The sequence below is a fragment of the Vicugna pacos genome, unplaced genomic scaffold (assembly GCF_048564905.1).
Source record: "Vicugna pacos unplaced genomic scaffold, VicPac4 scaffold_19, whole genome shotgun sequence".
Lineage (NCBI taxonomy): Eukaryota > Metazoa > Chordata > Mammalia > Artiodactyla > Camelidae > Vicugna > Vicugna pacos.
In genome coordinates, this window is record NW_027328740.1 from 30,675,692 (window position 1) to 30,691,870 (window position 16,179).

At 45.2% G+C, this 16,179-nt stretch overlaps 3 long non-coding RNA genes across 3 annotated transcripts; all 3 read right to left on the bottom strand.

Annotated features, from left to right (window-relative positions):
* Positions 1-201: 201 nt before the first annotated feature.
* On the bottom strand, positions 202-5,203 carry LOC140693064 (uncharacterized). Its single transcript, XR_012068719.1, has 3 exons — positions 5,103-5,203; positions 1,830-1,902; positions 202-456 (listed from the first exon to the last, which is right to left on the bottom strand). It is a non-coding gene; the product is annotated as an uncharacterized lncRNA (long non-coding RNA).
* A 341-nt stretch (positions 5,204-5,544) lies between these two features.
* LOC140693062 (uncharacterized) lies at positions 5,545-10,565 on the bottom strand. Its single transcript, XR_012068717.1, has 3 exons — positions 10,394-10,565; positions 7,122-7,194; positions 5,545-5,748 (listed from the first exon to the last, which is right to left on the bottom strand). It is a non-coding gene; the product is annotated as an uncharacterized lncRNA (long non-coding RNA).
* A 307-nt stretch (positions 10,566-10,872) lies between these two features.
* Positions 10,873-15,857, bottom strand: LOC140693063 (uncharacterized). The gene is made up of 3 exons (XR_012068718.1): positions 15,686-15,857; positions 12,413-12,485; positions 10,873-11,039 (listed from the first exon to the last, which is right to left on the bottom strand). It is a non-coding gene; the product is annotated as an uncharacterized lncRNA (long non-coding RNA).
* Positions 15,858-16,179: the final 322 nt, after the last annotated feature.

Genomic DNA, 16,179 nt, shown 5'->3' on the forward strand with positions numbered 1-16,179 from the left:
CCCTCTGTGGAGCTTGGCTTAGGTGTTTGGTCCGGGAAGCTGTGTAAGTTCGAGATACTGCTGCTGCCCAAAGACCTGAGGTCACAGGTCAGTTTCCAGAACCTGAAAGGGCAGACAGTGGAAGATCTGCCTGTCATCAGCTTACTGGTGAGGCTCCGAGGTACTTTCAGACTTGCCCAGTCCTGGTGAAGTCAACTTTAGGGGAGACACGAAGAGAAGCTGGCCGAAAAGCTGGCTGAACGGATTGAGGAGAGATGCGAACACATGGATGAGAGATGTTCTGCTACAATGGAGAATACTGGCGTGGAGACAGCTGTAGAGGATACCAGGCTCCAAAGACATTCATGAGACATATGGAACCTCGCTGATACTGGCAGAAACATACGGAGTGCCAACGTGGACTTGAGGAAGTTCCTCAATTCTCTTCTCCAAGAACGGGTCCAAGGTCCCTGACGTCTGCAAGAGAAGAGATGGCAGAGATGATCAAAACGCTCCTGTTCTTGGAAGAGGTCATGGGAATCCACACTTCCCAAGGGGCCTTCCCAAGCCATTAAGACCAGAATTCACCAAGCCCAGGTAAGCCTTTTCCCAGGTTTGGGCCTAGCTAGCAAGCACTTGCCTTCCCTCCCCTCCACACAGGCATCCATTTTGAAGGATCAGTAGCTGAGCTGCAATGAAGCCATTACGAGTAAAACAAGCCCCTCCTAGAATCAGAGTTCCTCCAGCTTCACACTCTGTGAACAACAGTGAACTCCTTAAAGGTCCAATAAACTTGGCTGAAATAGATAGGAATTGAATACTTAGCTCACACCTAGAAACGATGGCCTTCCGCTAGATTCAGCAAATGTTGTGTTTATGTCTTCCCTTGGGTGAAGGGAGTGTGGTAAGAGAGGGGAATCTGACTGAACTTGAATCTGTATTAGGCCTCAATTTTTCAAGACAGTATAGGTAAATAGTACAAGTCAGAAAGAGAACTGTACTGTAAAAGTCGCCAATGATATAAAAGACACAGCTTATGTGGATCGTCTTTCACTTGAGTCAAGCCCCCGTGGGCACTATATCATGCGGGTGCAGACTTGGTTGCGTTAAATGGCTTTACCCAACATGATCGGATGATTAAGCGTTCTCATCACTGATAGAAGAACACCTGGTTCTCCATAGACTAGCATAACTGCAGCAGGGTTCTCCTAGCTAGAATGCCTCTAGGTGCTTTTGGATTCAAACCTAAATGTATATATTTGGTTTCTTTCCTCTTGTATTTTCCTAGAGAGGGATGTTACCCCTTGAAATGCCAATATTAGCCAGTAGGTGTCATTGGGAGTAAAGGGCACCAATGCACAAGTGTATCCAAGTTTGGGGGTTATTTCAAGTTTCCAATAGTTATTTCATGGTTCCTGTTGGTTTCGGAGGCTTCAACCGTAAAGAGCCGACATGAACCCTTTAACAGTTTGGACTGCCAATTTGCATTCTATCTGTCTAGGTTTTCCGTCGAGCTGACAAAATGTTACCAAAATTGACAAGTCTGGCTTCTAGGTCGATTGAGTGTGTTTCAAAAAATAACTTCATTTTCGTATAACTCCCAAAACATGTAAATGAATTCTTTTAAACTTCTTAAAGACTGCAAATGAGATATCAACACAATGTCAAAACAGGTGTATTCGGACCATCCCTCCCACCACGGCTGTATAGAAACAAAGAGCTAAGCAAATATCACATTTCTGTGAAATGTATCTGGATAGTGTTGATTCATCGATGCCCAGTTGGCAGAGAAGAAGTGCAACCTGCACTCACTCGCTCCCATGAACAGAGCAATGGAAACATCCACTCACCCAGCCCTTGGCACAGGACACTTGCCAAAGAGAGGTCTGTTACTTCCAAAGACAGGATGAGGCCTCAGGACACCTGGAAGCAGGAGAAGGCAAAGCAGGAAATGGAATCCAGTGAGGGTCTGACCCCTGGTGATGGAGCAACAAGGGTGAAACTCTGTTTAACTTGGACGCACACTCTCAAGCGGACAGGAGACATGGGATAGAAGGTGATGTGCTGAGATTTACAAGAGTGCACAGCAGATGCTTGGCTGACAGAACTCAAAGAAACCAGCGCAAAATATCCCCACAGTTGATTCGGAGTCCAAGATCCCAGCTGCCACATTTGAGGTAGCAGAGGCAACGTTCTGTGAGGGATAGGGCTACGAATGATGGCACACGCTGAGTCTCAGGGATCTGGAGTGCATTGTGGGATGTGGTGGGTCGAATCAAGAGAGCAAACCAAAATGTGTACCAATGATAAAGCATCAAAACTGGTCATGTGGTTGAGATTACCAATATGTCCCATGGCCACAGCCAGTGCATCTGCAGGACCAGGGACCAATTGGGCATTTTGCCAATAGAGCACGTGTGGGGCTGACTCAGAGATATCGTTCATCTGGTCTGAGGGATCCAGGGGGCCTTGGTTTTGAAATCAGAATGAAAAGACTTAGGATCTGCTACATTCATAACCTGGGCTGGGATTATGGTTTGGTTTGAGGCACAGGATGCGCAACAGCTGTGTGGTTGCCTTCGTGCACCCGTGCCACAAGGATGAGAGGACAAGGAAGAGTGGTCCAAGTCCACAGCGTTAGAAGAGGAAGCATTACCTACAGCATTATCTCCCTAAAGCGGATGCTACATTTTGGATGGCACCAGCACGGTACGGCACCGAGGACACCAAGGTAGGTCTGCGGGATCATTCCAGCAGGCCCTGATATGTGACATCCATAGATATGCTTCCACTGGTGTTTCTGTAGACAGAGAAGCTCTGAGAAGAACTGCTTTCATTGGGACATTCCCGTGGAACTACAAAGCACAAGCGCACTCTCAGTTTGCTGTTTTGGAAACACTCCAAAATGACATAGAGCAGAATGCAGAGCTGAGAACCTTTAAAAGCTTCATTTCCACAAGAGGAAGTGTCCTGCGCACTTTCAGAATTGTGAGATAAGCATTATCAAAATGAAGTTATGCAAATCGAAATAGTATTGGTTTTTCATCAAAACTAATGCAACAACAGCAATTGGAGATATACCAGACAACACACACAGGAACACGATATGGCATCAATGTCTAGGAGAAATTGTCCGCACAGAAATCCCATGGAATTGCGTAGAGCCAAAAGTCTAAAATTTTCACTTAACAAAGCCCTAGAAGTCCACATTACATACCTGATATTACCTGAGCAGTAGAGGTGAAGAAGTACAGTAAAAGAAACAGGAAGTACCATTTTCAGTTCCAAAGATATTGAAGGCCCAAAAGATAAGCTTTCAAACAACTAGACTGCAAAACGCTATCCAGACCATGTGTTGAAAATGGAGGTCAGGAAATCACTGAAAAACAACAGTGTCTCAGAATCACATAAGGCAGAATACCGGAAAAGGGGAAGAGAAAGTCTAAAGACGAGCCAAAAAATATCAGGAAACTCAATGGATGTGATAATATCAGGGCTAAAATTTAGTCGTAAGCAGACTAGATAATGCAGAGGGACGCGTGAATGACTGTGAAGACATGGGATCAGAAAAACCTCGGTCAGAAGCAGACATAGGAAAGCAAGTGCAAAGCAATGTAAACATTGCTGTTGAACCCTGGGTTAAGACAGGGCATGAAAGACTAGAATTCATAAGGGTCCCAGATGGAAAAGCAAGAGATAAGGAAACAAAAAATGTCTGAAAATTTATCTGTAGAAAAATCAGACTGAAACTTCCTGAAAGCCAAGAAAGAATCATGTATGCGAATTCAGGAATTACACAGCATCCAAAGGAGGTGGAATCCCAATAGACCTACCAGCAGCTGTATGATTCAAATCAACAAAGCTCACGAATATCACAGTGATTTAAAATGCACCTGGAGGAAACAACATAGTCACAAGGGAACCTCAAGAGGGGATTCAGCTGATATCTCGGCAGCAATATTGCAGGAGAGGGAGGAGTGCCAGGACACAGACCATATCCTGAATGGCCAAATGCTGCCACCTAGGGGAGCCTATGCCACATGACCGCCAGTCCTAATAACGGCAGAGCTAGAAAATTCCACAAACCGGCAAATCTTAAAAGAATTCAGCAGTTCAAAACTTATCCTACAAGAATGGTTGAGAAATCTACCCTGAATAGAAAAGCAGCAAGATGAAATGGAAAGAAGAAACCATTATTGGAAATGCAAGAAGAGCATGAGTGGCAAAGAAGAAACAAGAAGAAGGCAAGGAGGACATCAAAACCCTAAAGATGGGAGAGGGAAGCAGGAAATCATAGGTGATTGGAAGCACTCTCTTAAGTGAATCAGCTTATTTGACTCTCTGTTTCAAGCTTAAGGAGAGATGCATGGCCTGTCGTGTTTGCAATACAAGCGAGAAGCAGACCAACAAAGAATCAAACCAACAAACAAACACCAAAATGGTACGGTTGGCTGATATTTACCAAGGGAACCATGATTATTCAAAAGAAAATACTTAAGGTGATGTCAAGGATCATTCAGCATGCATCGACCCATTATCGCGGCTTGCATGTACTCAGCACACTTGTATTCGGAGGCGTGCATTCATATTCGTAAATTTTGATTCATAAGAACATATCGTGACCTAACCCTAATGCCGATTTGGAATCAAATGGATTCCTAGTCCGTGATGTAGACTTGTATGTCTTCCAACAGGATGAAGGAATGCCATATTCTAGGCTACGTAGAGAAGAATTGTAAGAAGCCTATAACAAAGGCAAGTAGCTCTGCCAAAGTGTACTAAGAGCAAAAGAGACTGACAGCAAAGTGCATATTGGGGTTGGTTTCATTTCTTGGAATTTCAGCCCCCATGAAACCAATGGATCCATGTCCTGAGAGTGCGGGTGTTTCAGCAGAAATCAGGCGACGCATATGTATTCCGGGTGTACGGATATTATAGGAACATAAGTCTCCTTTAGTGGGTCTCTGTGTACTGTGAACTGTTAGAAAGTTTAAAGACGTGTGAAACCATCAACTGAAAAGGGACACACTTCCCTCCATTGGTACTGTGCATAGAGATCTGAACAAAAGGAAAGAGGGAAGAAGAAAGGCCCATGGGACGCTAGTGGGTAGAATCACATTTACCTTAGGAACTTCTCGTCGGATGCAGCCCCTCCCCCAACACTGACAAGATGCAGCAGCCATTGGGGATGGCAGTTAGCGGTTGGATTCCAGGTGGAATGTTGGTGTGTACCGCGAGGCTTGTTGTGGCTGTTGGATCCTAGGTAACCGGGCAGAGTTCTGTGGGTGGATCAGTGTGATGGAGGGGCTGCCGCCCTCTGTGGAGCTTGGCTTAGGTGTTTGGTCCGGGAAGCTGTGTAAGTTCGAGATACTGCTGCTGCCCAAAGACCTGAGGTCACAGGTCAGTTTCCAGAACCTGAAAGGGCAGACAGTGGAAGATCTGCCTGTCATCAGCTTACTGGTGAGGCTCCGAGGTACTTTCAGACTTGCCCAGTCCTGGTGAAGTCAACTTTAGGGGAGACACGAAGAGAAGCTGGCCGAAAAGCTGGCTGAACGGATTGAGGAGAGATGCGAACACATGGATGAGAGATGTTCTGCTACAATGGAGAATACTGGCGTGGAGACAGCTGTAGAGGATACCAGGCTCAAAAGACATTCATGAGACATATGGAACCTCGCTGATACTGGCAGAAACATACGGAGTGCCAACGTGGACTTGAGGAAGTTCCTCAATTCTCTTCTCCAAGAATGGGTCCAAGGTCCCTGACGTCTGCAAGAGAAGAGATGGCAGAGATGATCAAAACGCTCCTGTTCTTGGAAGAGGTCATGGGAATCCACACTTCCCAAGGGGCCTTCCCAAGCCATTCAGACCAGAATTCACCAAGCCCAGGTAAGCCTTTTCCCAGGTTTGGGCCTAGCTAGCAAGCACTTGCCTTCCCTCCCCTCCACACAGGCATCCATTCTGAAGGATCAGTAGCTGAGCTGCAATGAAGCCATTACGAGTAAAACAAGCCCCTCCTAGAATCAGAGTTCCTCCAGCTTCACACTCTGTGAACAACAGTGAACTCCTTAAAGGTCCAATAAACTTGGCTGAAATAGATAGGAATTGAATACTTAGCTCACACCTAGAAACGATGGCCTTCCGCTAGGTTCAGCAAATGTTGTGTTTATGTCTTCCCTTGGGTGAAGGGAGTGTGGTAAGAGAGGGGAATCTGACTGAACTTGAATCTGTATTAGGCCTCAATTTTTCAAGACAGTATAGGTAAATAGTACAAGTCAGAAAGAGAACTGTACTGTAAAAGTCGCCAATGATATAAAAGACACAGCTTATGTGGATCGTCTTTCACTTGAGTCAAGCCCCCGTGGGCACTATATCATGCGGGTGCAGACTTGGTTGCGTTAAATGGCTTTACCCAACATGATCGGATGATTAAGCGTTCTCATCACTGATAGAAGAACACCTGGTTCTCCATAGACTAGCATAACTGCAGCAGGGTTCTCCTAGCTAGAATGCCTCTAGGTGCTTTTGGATTCAAACCTAAATGTATATATTTGGTTTCTTTCCTCTTGTATTTTCCTAGAGAGGGATGTTACCCCTTGAAATGCCAATATTGGCCAGTAGGTGTCATTGGGAGTAAAGGGCACCAATGCACAAGTGTATCCAAGTTTGGGGGTTATTTCAAGTTTCCAATAGTTATTTCATGGTTCCTGTTGGTTTCGGAGGCTTCAACCGTAAAGAGCCGACATGAACCCTTTAACAGTTTGGACTGCCAATTTGCATTCTATCTGTCTAGGTTTTCCGTCGAGCTGACAAAATGTTACCAAAATTGACAAGTCTGGCTTCTAGGTCGATTGAGTGTGTTTCAAAAAATAACTTCATTTTCGTATAACTCCCAAAACATGTAAATGAATTCTTTTAAACTTCTTAAAGACTGCAAATGAGATATCAACACAATGTCAAAACAGGTGTATTCGGACCATCCCTCCCACCACGGCTGTATAGAAACAAAGAGCTAAGCAAATATCACATTTCTGTGAAATGTATCTGGATAGTGTTGATTCATCGATGCCCAGTTGGCAGAGAAGAAGTGCAACCTGCACTCACTCGCTCCCATGAACAGAGCAATGGAAACATCCACTCACCCAGCCCTTGGCACAGGACACTTGCCGAAGAGAGGTCTGTTACTTCCAAAGACAGGATGAGGCCTCAGGACACCTGGAAGCAGGAGAAGGCAAAGCAGGAAATGGAATCCAGTGAGGGTCTGACCCCTGGTGATGGAGCAACAAGGGTGAAACTCTGTTTAACTTGGACGCACACTCTCAAGCGGACAGGAGACATGGGATAGAAGGTGATGTGCTGAGATTTACAAGAGTGCACAGCAGATGCTTGGCTGACAGAACTCAAAGAAACCAGCGCAAAATATCCCCACAGTTGATTCGGAGTCCAAGATCCCAGCTGCCACATTTGAGGTAGCAGAGGCAACGTTCTGTGAGGGATAGGGCTACGAATGATGGCACACGCTGAGTCTCAGGGATCTGGAGTGCATTGTGGGATGTGGTGGGTCGAATCAAGAGAGCAAACCAAAATGTGTACCAATGATAAAGCATCAAAACTGGTCACGTGGTTGAGATTACCAATATGTCCCATGGCCACAGCCAGTGCATCTGCAGGACCAGGGACCAATTGGGCATTTTGCCAATAGAGCACGTGTGGGGCTGACTCAGAGATATCGTTCATCTGGTCTGAGGGATCCAGGGGGCCTTGGTTTTGAAATCAGAATGAAAAGACTTAGGATCTGCTACATTCATAACCTGGGCTGGGATTATGGTTTGGTTTGAGGCACAGGATGCGCAACAGCTGTGTGGTTGCCTTCGTGCACCCGTGCCACAAGGATGAGAGGACAAGGAAGAGTGGTCCAAGTCCACAGCGTTAGAAGAGGAAGCATTACCTACAGCATTATCTCCCTAAAGCGGATGCTACATTTTGGATGGCACCAGCACGGTACGGCACCGAGGACACCAAGGTAGGTCTGCGGGATCATTCCAGCAGGCCCTGATATGTGACATCCATAGATATGCTTCCACTGGTGTTTCTGTAGACAGAGAAGCTCTGAGAAGAACTGCTTTCATTGGGACATTCCCGTGGAACTACAAAGCACAAGCGCACTCTCAGTTTGCTGTTTTGGAAACACTCCAAAATGACATAGAGCAGAATGCAGAGCTGAGAACCTTTAAAAGCTTCATTTCCACAAGAGGAAGTGTCCTGCGCACTTTCAGAATTGTGAGATAAGCATTATCAAAATGAAGTTATGCAAATCGAAATAGTATTGGTTTTTCATCAAAACTAATGCAACAACAGCAATTGGAGATATACCAGACAACACACACAGGAACACGATATGGCATCAATGTCTAGGAGAAATTGTCCGCACAGAAATCCCATGGAATTGCGTAGAGCCAAAAGTCTAAAATTTTCACTTAAAAAGCCCTAGAAGTCCACATTACATACCTGATATTACCTGAGCAGTAGAGGTGAAGAAGTACAGTAAAAGAAACAGGAAGTACCATTTTCAGTTCCAAAGATATTGAAGGCCCAAAAGATAAGCTTTCAAACAACTAGACTGCAAAACGCTATCCAGACCATGTGTTGAAAATGGAGGTCAGGAAATCACTGAAAAACAACAGTGTCTCAGAATCACATAAGGCAGAATACCGGAAAAGGGGAAGAGAAAGTCTAAAGACGAGCCAAAAAATATCAGGAAACTCAATGGATGTGATAATATCAGGGCTAAAATTTAGTCGTAAGCAGACTAGATAATGCAGAGGGACGCGTGAATGACTGTGAAGACATGGGATCAGAAAAACCTCGGTCAGAAGCAGACATAGGAAAGCAAGTGCAAAGCAATGTAAACATTGCTGTTGAACCCTGGGTTAAGACAGGGCATGAAAGACTAGAATTCATAAGGGTCCCAGATGGAAAAGCAAGAGATAAGGAAACAAAAAATGTCTGAAAATTTATCTGTAGAAAAATCAGACTGAAACTTCCTGAAAGCCAAGAAAGAATCATGTATGCGAATTCAGGAATTACACAGCATCCAAAGGAGGTGGAATCCCAATAGACCTACCAGCAGCTGTATGATTCAAATCAACAAAGCTCACGAATATCACAGTGATTTAAAATGCACCTGGAGGAAACAACATAGTCACAAGGGAACCTCAAGAGGGGATTCAGCTGATATCTCGGCAGCAATATTGCAGGAGAGGGAGGAGTGCCAGGACACAGACCATATCCTGAATGGCCAAATGCTGCCACCTAGGGGAGCCTATGCCACATGACCGCCAGTCCTAATAACGGCAGAGCTAGAAAATTCCACAAACCGGCAAATCTTAAAAGAATTCAGCAGTTCAAAACTTATCCTACAAGAATGGTTGAGAAATCTACCCTGAATAGAAAAGCAGCAAGATGAAATGGAAAGAAGAAACCATTATTGGAAATGCAAGAAGAGCATGAGTGGCAAAGAAGAAACAAGAAGAAGGCAAGGAGGACATCAAAACCCTAAAGATGGGAGAGGGAAGCAGGAAATCATAGGTGATTGGAAGCACTCTCTTAAGTGAATCAGCTTATTTGACTCTCTGTTTCAAGCTTAAGGAGAGATGCATGGCCTGTCGTGTTTGCAATACAAGCGAGAAGCAGACCAACAAAGAATCAAACCAACAAACAAACACCAAAATGGTACGGTTGGCTGATATTTACCAAGGGAACCATGATTATTCAAAAGAAAATACTTAAGGTGATGTCAAGGATCATTCAGCATGCATCGACCCATTATTGCGGCTTGCATGTACTCAGCACACTTGTATTCGGAGGCGTGCATTCATATTCGTAAATTTTGATTCATAAGAACATATCGTGACCTAACCCTAATGCCGATTTGGAATCAAATGGATTCCTAGTCCGTGATGTAGACTTGTATGTCTTCCAACAGGATGAAGGAATGCCATATTCTAGGCTACGTAGAGAAGAATTGTAAGAAGCCTATAACAAAGGCAAGTAGCTCTGCCAAAGTGTACTAAGAGCAAAAGAGACTGACAGCAAAGTGCACATTGGGGTTGGTTTCATTTCTTGGAATTTCAGCCCCCATGAAACCAATGGATCCATGTCCTGAGAGTGCGGGTGTTTCAGCAGAAATCAGGCGACGCATATGTATTCCGGGTGTACGGATATTATAGGAACATAAGTCTCCTTTAGTGGGTCTCTGTGTACTGTGAACTGTTAGAAAGTTTAAAGACGTGTGAAACCATCAACTGAAAAGGGACACACTTCCCTCCATTGGTACTGTGCATAGAGATCTGAACAAAAGGAAAGAGGGAAGAAGAAAGGCCCATGGGACGCTAGTGGGTAGAATCACATTTACCTTAGGAACTTCTCGTCGGATGCAGCCCCTCCCCCAACACTGACAAGATGCAGCAGCCATTGGGGATGGCAGTTAGCGGTTGGATTCCAGGTGGAATGTTGGTGTGTACCGCGAGGCTTGTTGTGGCTGTTGGATCCTAGGTAACCGGGCAGAGTTCTGTGGGTGGATCAGTGTGATGGAGGGGCTGCCGCCCTCTGTGGAGCTTGGCTTAGGTGTTTGGTCCGGGAAGCTGTGTAAGTTCGAGATACTGCTGCTGCCCAAAGACCTGAGGTCACAGGTCAGTTTCCAGAACCTGAAAGGGCAGACAGTGGAAGATCTGCCTGTCATCAGCTTACTGGTGAGGCTCCGAGGTACTTTCAGACTTGCCCAGTCCTGGTGAAGTCAACTTTAGGGGAGACACGAAGAGAAGCTGGCCGAAAAGCTGGCTGAACGGATTGAGGAGAGATGCGAACACATGGATGAGAGATGTTCTGCTACAATGGAGAATACTGGCGTGGAGACAGCTGTAGAGGATACCAGGCTCCAAAGACATTCATGAGACATATGGAACCTCGCTGATACTGGCAGAAACATACGGAGTGCCAACGTGGACTTGAGGAAGTTCCTCAATTCTCTTCTCCAAGAATGGGTCCAAGGTCCCTGACGTCTGCAAGAGAAGAGATGGCAGAGATGATCAAAACGCTCCTGTTCTTGGAAGAGGTCATGGGAATCCACACTTCCCAAGGGGCCTTCCCAAGCCATTCAGACCAGAATTCACCAAGCCCAGGTAAGCCTTTTCCCAGGTTTGGGCCTAGCTAGCAAGCACTTGCCTTCCCTCCCCTCCACACAGGCATCCATTTTGAAGGATCAGTAGCTGAGCTGCAATGAAGCCATTACGAGTAAAACAAGCCCCTCCTAGAATCAGAGTTCCTCCAGCTTCACACTCTGTGAACAACAGTGAACTCCTTAAAGGTCCAATAAACTTGGCTGAAATAGATAGGAATTGAATACTTAGCTCACACCTAGAAACGATGGCCTTCCGCTAGGTTCAGCAAATGTTGTGTTTATGTCTTCCCTTGGGTGAAGGGAGTGTGGTAAGAGAGGGGAATCTGACTGAACTTGAATCTGTATTAGGCCTCAATTTTTCAAGACAGTATAGGTAAATAGTACAAGTCAGAAAGAGAACTGTACTGTAAAAGTCGCCAATGATATAAAAGACACAGCTTATGTGGATCGTCTTTCACTTGAGTCAAGCCCCCGTGGGCACTATATCATGCGGGTGCAGACTTGGTTGCGTTAAATGGCTTTACCCAACATGATCGGATGATTAAGCGTTCTCATCACTGATAGAAGAACACCTGGTTCTCCATAGACTAGCATAACTGCAGCAGGGTTCTCCTAGCTAGAATGCCTCTAGGTGCTTTTGGATTCAAACCTAAATGTATATATTTGGTTTCTTTCCTCTTGTATTTTCCTAGAGAGGGATGTTACCCCTTGAAATGCCAATATTGGCCAGTAGGTGTCATTGGGAGTAAAGGGCACCAATGCACAAGTGTATCCAAGTTTGGGGGTTATTTCAAGTTTCCAATAGTTATTTCATGGTTCCTGTTGGTTTCGGAGGCTTCAACCGTAAAGAGCCGACATGAACCCTTTAACAGTTTGGACTGCCAATTTGCATTCTATCTGTCTAGGTTTTCCGTCGAGCTGACAAAATGTTACCAAAATTGACAAGTCTGGCTTCTAGGTCGATTGAGTGTGTTTCAAAAAATAACTTCATTTTCGTATAACTCCCAAAACATGTAAATGAATTCTTTTAAACTTCTTAAAGACTGCAAATGAGATATCAACACAATGTCAAAACAGGTGTATTCGGACCATCCCTCCCACCACGGCTGTATAGAAACAAAGAGCTAAGCAAATATCACATTTCTGTGAAATGTATCTGGATAGTGTTGATTCATCGATGCCCAGTTGGCAGAGAAGAAGTGCAACCTGCACTCACTCGCTCCCATGAACAGAGCAATGGAAACATCCACTCACCCAGCCCTTGGCACAGGACACTTGCCGAAGAGAGGTCTGTTACTTCCAAAGACAGGATGAGGCCTCAGGACACCTGGAAGCAGGAGAAGGCAAAGCAGGAAATGGAATCCAGTGAGGGTCTGACCCCTGGTGATGGAGCAACAAGGGTGAAACTCTGTTTAACTTGGACGCACACTCTCAAGCGGACAGGAGACATGGGATAGAAGGTGATGTGCTGAGATTTACAAGAGTGCACAGCAGATGCTTGGCTGACAGAACTCAAAGAAACCAGCGCAAAATATCCCCACAGTTGATTCGGAGTCCAAGATCCCAGCTGCCACATTTGAGGTAGCAGAGGCAACGTTCTGTGAGGGATAGGGCTACGAATGATGGCACACGCTGAGTCTCAGGGATCTGGAGTGCATTGTGGGATGTGGTGGGTCGAATCAAGAGAGCAAACCAAAATGTGTACCAATGATAAAGCATCAAAACTGGTCACGTGGTTGAGATTACCAATATGTCCCATGGCCACAGCCAGTGCATCTGCAGGACCAGGGACCAATTGGGCATTTTGCCAATAGAGCACGTGTGGGGCTGACTCAGAGATATCGTTCATCTGGTCTGAGGGATCCAGGGGGCCTTGGTTTTGAAATCAGAATGAAAAGACTTAGGATCTGCTACATTCATAACCTGGGCTGGGATTATGGTTTGGTTTGAGGCACAGGATGCGCAACAGCTGTGTGGTTGCCTTCGTGCACCCGTGCCACAAGGATGAGAGGACAAGGAAGAGTGGTCCAAGTCCACAGCGTTAGAAGAGGAAGCATTACCTACAGCATTATCTCCCTAAAGCGGATGCTACATTTTGGATGGCACCAGCACGGTACGGCACCGAGGACACCAAGGTAGGTCTGCGGGATCATTCCAGCAGGCCCTGATATGTGACATCCATAGATATGCTTCCACTGGTGTTTCTGTAGACAGAGAAGCTCTGAGAAGAACTGCTTTCATTGGGACATTCCCGTGGAACTACAAAGCACAAGCGCACTCTCAGTTTGCTGTTTTGGAAACACTCCAAAATGACATAGAGCAGAATGCAGAGCTGAGAACCTTTAAAAGCTTCATTTCCACAAGAGGAAGTGTCCTGCGCACTTTCAGAATTGTGAGATAAGCATTATCAAAATGAAGTTATGCAAATCGAAATAGTATTGGTTTTTCATCAAAACTAATGCAACAACAGCAATTGGAGATATACCAGACAACACACACAGGAACACGATATGGCATCAATGTCTAGGAGAAATTGTCCGCACAGAAATCCCATGGAATTGCATAGAGCCAAAAGTCTAAAATTTTCACTTAACAAAGCCCTAGAAGTCCACATTACATACCTGATATTACCTGAGCAGTAGAGGTGAAGAAGTACAGTAAAAGAAACAGGAAGTACCATTTTCAGTTCCAAAGATATTGAAGGCCCAAAAGATAAGCTTTCAAACAACTAGACTGCAAAACGCTATCCAGACCATGTGTTGAAAATGGAGGTCAGGAAATCACTGAAAAACAACAGTGTCTCAGAATCACATAAGGCAGAATACCGGAAAAGGGGAAGAGAAAGTCTAAAGACGAGCCAAAAAATATCAGGAAACTCAATGGATGTGATAATATCAGGGCTAAAATTTAGTCGTAAGCAGACTAGATAATGCAGAGGGACGCGTGAATGACTGTGAAGACATGGGATCAGAAAAACCTCGGTCAGAAGCAGACATAGGAAAGCAAGTGCAAAGCAATGTAAACATTGCTGTTGAACCCTGGGTTAAGACAGGGCATGAAAGACTAGAATTCATAAGGGTCCCAGATGGAAAAGCAAGAGATAAGGAAACAAAAAATGTCTGAAAATTTATCTGTAGAAAAATCAGACTGAAACTTCCTGAAAGCCAAGAAAGAATCATGTATGCGAATTCAGGAATTACACAGCATCCAAAGGAGGTGGAATCCCAATAGACCTACCAGCAGCTGTATGATTCAAATCAACAAAGCTCACGAATATCACAGTGATTTACAATGCACCTGGAGGAAACAACATAGTCACAAGGGAACCTCAAGAGGGGATTCAGCTGATATCTCGGCAGCAATATTGCAGGAGAGGGAGGAGTGCCAGGACACAGACCATATCCTGAATGGCCAAATGCTGCCACCTAGGGGAGCCTATGCCACATGACCGCCAGTCCTAATAACGGCAGAGCTAGAAAATTCCACAAACCGGCAAATCTTAAAAGAATTCAGCAGTTCAAAACTTATCCTACAAGAATGGTTGAGAAATCTACCCTGAATAGAAAAGCAGCAAGATGAAATGGAAAGAAGAAACCATTATTGGAAATGCAAGAAGAGCATGAGTGGCAAAGAAGAAACAAGAAGAAGGCAAGGAGGACATCAAAACCCTAAAGATGGGAGAGGGAAGCAGGAAATCATAGGTGATTGGAAGCACTCTCTTAAGTGAATCAGCTTATTTGACTCTCTGTTTCAAGCTTAAGGAGAGATGCATGGCCTGTCGTGTTTGCAATACAAGCGAGAAGCAGACCAACAAAGAATCAAACCAACAAACAAACACCAAAATGGTACGGTTGGCTGATATTTACCAAGGGAACCATGATTATTCAAAAGAAAATACTTAAGGTGATGTCAAGGATCATTCAGCATGCATCGACCCATTATCGCGGCTTGCATGTACTCAGCACACTTGTATTCGGAGGCGTGCATTCATATTCGTAAATTTTGATTCATAAGAACATATCGTGACCTAACCCTAATGCCGATTTGGAATCAAATGGATTCCTAGTCCGTGATGTAGACTTGTATGTCTTCCAACAGGATGAAGGAATGCCATATTCTAGGCTACGTAGAGAAGAATTGTAAGAAGCCTATAACAAAGGCAAGTAGCTCTGCCAAAGTGTACTAAGAGCAAAAGAGACTGACAGCAAAGTGCACATTGGGGTTGGTTTCATTTCTTGGAATTTCAGCCCCCATGAAACCAATGGATCCATGTCCTGAGAGTGCGGGTGTTTCAGCAGAAATCAGGCGACGCATATGTATTCCGGGTGTACGGATATTATAGGAACATAAGTCTCCTTTAGTGGGTCTCTGTGTACTGTGAACTGTTAGAAAGTTTAAAGACGTGTGAAACCATCAACTGAAAAGGGACACACTTCCCTCCATTGGTACTGTGCATAGAGATCTGAACAAAAGGAAAGAGGGAAGAAGAAAGGCCCATGGGACGCTAGTGGGTAGAATCACATTTACCTTAGGAACTTCTCGTCGGATGCAGCCCCTCCCCCAACACTGACAAGATGCAGCAGCCATTGGGGATGGCAGTTAGCGGTTGGATTCCAGGTGGAATGTTGGTGTGTACCGCGAGGCTTGTTGTGGCTGTTGGATCCTAGGTAACCGGGCAGAGTTCTGTGGGTGGATCAGTGTGATGGAGGGGCTGCCGCCCTCTGTGGAGCTTGGCTTAGGTGTTTGGTCCGGGAAGCTGTGTAAGTTCGAGATACTGCTGCTGCCCAAAGACCTGAGGTCACAGGTCAGTTTCCAGAACCTGAAAGGGCAGACAGTGGAAGATCTGCCTGTCATCAGCTTACTGGTGAGGCTCCGAGGTACTTTCAGACTTGCCCAGTCCTGGTGAAGTCAACTTTAGGGGAGACACGAAGAGAAGCTGGCCGAAAAGCTGGCTGAACGGATTGAGGAGAGATGCGAACACATGGATGAGAGATGTTCTGCTACAATGGAGAATACTGGCG